Here is a 5,282-nt window from a genome sequence, read left to right as displayed (position 1 = left end):
TGGAGTTCTATTAGAGTTGTAGTGTTAGTATGTAGTTTTAAATATATGGAGCTCTGAATGAAAAATTAATTTTAAAACAGCTGTCATTTTGTATTCCACCTTGGCAGATCCATCAAATGTGACTAGTAGTTAGTTTTCATTAGAGTAATCAAAACTTATGGTAATATAACCGAATTTCTCTCTTTCAGGTTTTTGTACGGTTAGGTGCGCTTTAAATATGTTCACGCATGCGTAAGCGAACGTTAGGAATGTAATATAAAGAAACCGATACAGTACTAACTACTACCATACTAGATACTATAATAATAGATACTAATATAATAGATACTAACACAAACCGACTACAAAATACGGCCACGAAAATAAATTTGTTCTCTGATGCATACGATGCGAGTAAATATTTTCGATCACATACCATCGGAGATCACAAATAATTTTTAATTGCAGTATTGTCACGAAGCGTCCCTACTTTCAGTTGTGTGGAAGGAAAAAAAAAACAACTTCAAATAACCTAAAGAAAGGAAACATAGATATGTTAAAGGTAACAGCAATTCTAAGTAAGGATCCCATACAGCAGTAAGGTAATCTCTTCATCGCTGAAGTAAGTTTACTTTTCCTGTTACTATAAATCACTTTGATGGCTTAGAGATTTAATCTCGAAAACGAACGGGAGCCGAGGATTATTTTCTTGGCAAACATGTGATCTTTCTGTTAAGTTCAACCTATATCTTTCTCTCCTCCCACTTCCTACAAGGAAAGGCCAAATGTTTTTTTTTTTGAAATTTCCCTCTCAATGGAATTATATTTATTTTTCGTTAAATTATTTATACCGACCGGATTTTCTCGTGCAATTGCATCTTTATCCCCCCTAACTCTAAATTCCATCAAACTTCGACAGGAATTCGAATCATGGAAAATACATTCCAGACGCACTAATTTTGGGAAGTGGTAGCTCAGAGGTAAGGCACTGCGCTTACAACTCCAAGGACCTGTGATCGAATTCGGCAATGGCAGATACTTATTTTCTATTTGACTGTACCCGTGGGTCAGCCCTGTGGGAGCCCTCCGAGGTCCACCCAGCCTTATAAATTGGGTAAAAATTTGGTGGAGATGGGTGATTCTGACAAAATCTCCTTGCACAACCGTTGGTCTAGTAACAATCCTTACAATTAGTAACAGTCCTTTTTTTTTACTCTTTTATACATAGTGCTGCCTGTTTTATATGTTTTTTCCAAAACTTAAAATTGAGGTAGTTTGAAAAATTGTATAGCCTTTATAATAGAAATATAAAAGCATTTCATAGAGTTAGCTACCTCACAGCTAAATCGCAGACAAAATTTTAGGTCTTAAATCAAAGTAATTTTTATAAATGTTTGCATGAATGTAAAGTGTATTCAGCGATTTTAATTCAAACACGATTAGATAAGCTTTTCATGTGTCAGTATTAATTTAAGTTTATTATTGCAGGGTTAGGGTGTGTATACACATATTTTAGGTCTTTTTTTTTAGCACGGTTTTGCATTTTTTACACCACAAAATCCGGTAGAAGAGGGAAGGAGGATAAGCGATCTAATTTTTTTTTTTTTTTTAGATTGTTAATGTTAAAAAACTTCCGAAGATAAACATAACCTATTCTTTATTTTTCATTGTACAACGTTTCGGGACAATTGTCTTGTATACAATACAAAAATTGTTGTACATCCAGAAATCATTTTTTTTTTATAGAGTTATTATTAATAGTACAAGAGCCCAAGAGGAGAAAAAAGCAGTTATTTCACCCCAATTACTTAGGTGAAAACTACGTATAATTAATAGTCAAAATTGATGAGTCTGCCAAGTATAAGTAGGGGGAATAAAAAAGGGCGGCTGTTTCAATACGTTAAAAATAATTAATTTTTTATTCGGAGCTCTATATCTTTACAACTACCAACACCACAAGTAAATCTAAGAAAGCATCATTTAAAGAAGAGTAAATTTGATAAAATGTAAGCCCTAATAGTAGAGTTATTTACGTTAAATAGTTCTCGAGATTTGCGTTTTAAAAAGCAACATTTCATAAAAATATTGTATGGAACTATGAAATATCAGTAATTAGTTAATTTATTTTAAGTAATCTATATCTCAGGAACTATGTGATGTACAGATATCTATTAGCACTCAAATTAAAGCTAGTTTAATGAGCTATAAAGTTTTTTAAAAACGTCCAAAGATGAATATAACCTATTCTATATTTGTATTCATTGTACAACGTTTTAGGACGTAATTGTCTTGTGTACAATAGAAAAATTGTTGTACAGAAGTAAAATATAGAATAGATTATATTCATGAATGGAATATGGTCCGGCTGCGGTCAAAAAAACCTCAAATAGTAAATAATTATACTATTTTATTGAGCCAACGTTTCGCCCCACGTTGCAGGGCTTCATCAGGGCTAAAAAAGATTTTCTTTTTTCATCTCTTTAATATTCCTTCTCTTATCTATCTGTTACTATCACCCTTTTCATTTACTATTTACCACTTTTAATTTTTCTTATTATATCTTACTTTTCATTTGATACCCCTGTTATTTTACACTTATGTTTTTCCTTTTTGTAACTATAGTGTTTGTATCTTTTTTAGCCCTGACGAAGCCTTGCAACGTGGGGCGAAACGTTGGCTCAATAAAATAGTATAATTATTTACGATTTGAGTTTTTTTTTCACCGCACCCGGACCATATTCCATTCATCTATACACACGGTCAATCAATAATCTTCCAAATTATATTCATCTCTGGAAACAATTTAAAAAAAAAATAATCTATATATATATATTAGCGTTATTAGTGGGTAATAATAGATGAAGGAAAGTATCACATAGAACTATTGTATATCAAACATTCAAGTTCAATACCTGTAAAAAATGAGCTCTCAAAATACCTAGGCAATTATTACTTCTCGCAATTATTTCCAAAAGTTCGTCAACAGTTGACTACAGTAGCAAATTTCCATAATGGTAAATTTAGCAAAATATGAACGGCCTTTGACTAAAGCTATCCAACTAGCATCCCCAAAATAATTCCCAAAAGACTTTCTGGCTAACATTTATTTCTCCACTTCCCGGACCGTGGGCCATAGAGGATCAAACGAGGACAGATTAAAGAGGAGGCCGGGATCAAAGTCCGGATTGAACCTCTTTGGATTCGGTGGAGCGAAGAATCACCTGCCTCTTTGCTCCAACTATTGCACATGTCACTCACCCCTTCTAGATTTATCTATCTCGTATATTTATCAAAATTACAGTAATAATAGTAAATATTTATAAAAACTAATACATCTTTGGGGCTACAGTGACGTCATTAGAGAGAGGGTCCAAGTATAATAACGTTTACTCACTTTAGGCTATATATTTATTGGAAATGTAAAAAAAAAAATTATGAAATTTCTTGGCATACCTGCAAAGTTCTGTCAATTGATAAATAAATAAATATTGGAAATACCCTCACTGTTGATACACATAAAATATATATAGGAGCTCAGTTCTACTAGAGTAAATAAATGAATAAATTCAAACATTATAAGGGGTATTCATCATGTGTTAAATGTAAAAAGTGTTAATATGCTAAATCCTATAATTATAGAATTGTGAGCAGCCTAATTTAATTCCCATGTTACATGTTAAATGCAGAAGAGCAACAAGCGAATTTTCGGGGAAACTTGTTTTGTAACCTTGTAATCTTTACCAGATAATAAAATATCCAGCAACTTCGTCAGATCATCTTTTCCCAATCTTACTTGTTCACTGTCTTTTTTTCAATACTTTATTATTATTTTTATCCATTACTTTATTAGAGTTTAAAAACGTCAAAAGAAAAAACTACACAAACCAAGCAAGAACTACGAGTGTTTAAGCAAGGCGCCCCCTCATTTCTGAACAGAAATTCATGATGCCATCTAGTGGCAAAGATAAGCTGTACGAGGCCTGGGCAGTCATCTTGGTCCTCAAAACAAAGGGGTCAGAACCAACAGAGTAGCCATATTAACCAGTCCAGAGAAAGAAAAAGATAGAACAACTTCACACCCAGGCGAGAGAGGCGGTGGCGGCAGAGGGATAAGAAGAAAGAAACAAGAGAGAACCCTTCATCCATCCTAATATTTACACCAGTACCAACCTTCAAGCTCCAAGAATATTTCAACCAAGTAAAATGTCATACTTTCATCAATCACAGTAATTAAATCAAATTTATAACTAACAAACTAACATATACTGTAGCCACTTTTGTTCAAACCATATAGTAAATTTTTACAGAAAGCTTATAAGATATTATAGGTTAATTGATTGGAAAAGTATGATATCAATTTATTATAATTACAGTCCACTCCATCATTACAAGTAATTCTTTATTTAAACCAGCTTACCAACATAATAATTAATTTGGGAAATATCCCCCAACTTTTACTCCGGGAAATATCTGAGTTAAACAACGAGCAACTAACCTATCAAAACGACAGCAGTGGGAATAAAAAATGGCGGCTGTTTCGAAACCTTAAAAAAACACTAATTTTTCATGCGGAACTCTATATCTTAAAAACTACCAACAACACTAGAAAATCTAAGAGAAAATTAATTAAATATTTAAAGAAGAGTAAATTTGCTAAAATATTAGCCCTAAAAGAGCTATTTACGTCCAATAGTTCTCGAGATATAGCTTTTTAAAAAGCAAATTTTCTTAAAAATCTACTGAAAGATTAGTAGTTAGTTACAAGTTATTTTGAGAAATCTATATCTCAGGAACTATGAGACGTAAAGATGTCTATTAGCACTCAAATTAAAACTAGTTTAATGGACTATAAAGAAGTTTATACCTTCGTAGGAATAGTAGTTTTCATGATATTTGCTGAAATAAATTGATTTATAGTTGTTCGGACAATAACTTTGATTTATGAAAAAATATATCGCTTGATCCATAAGACGCACATATGTCTGCCAGCACTCAAAATCAAGGAAATTTAAGTAGTTTACGACACTTATCATCGTAGGGGTAGTAGTTTTTATGATATTTACATATGAATATAAATTTGCCAAATGAAGATTTGTACGAACAACTATAAATCAATTTATTTTAGCAAATTTCATGTAAACTATTACTCCTAGGAAGATAAACACCATAAACTACTTTATAGCTCATTAAACTAGCTTTAATTTGAGTGCTAATAGACATCAGCACAAATGGTCAAATGGTTTTTTAGATATAAATTCATTAACTACTGATCTTTTAGTACGTCCCATATAACATTTTTATGA

This window comes from Halyomorpha halys, unplaced genomic scaffold, assembly GCF_000696795.3.
Source record: "Halyomorpha halys isolate HHAL.00 unplaced genomic scaffold, Hhal_1.1 Scaffold782.1, whole genome shotgun sequence".
In the NCBI taxonomy this organism is placed as follows: Eukaryota; Metazoa; Arthropoda; class Insecta; order Hemiptera; family Pentatomidae; genus Halyomorpha; species Halyomorpha halys.
This window is presented reverse-complemented; position numbering follows the sequence as displayed.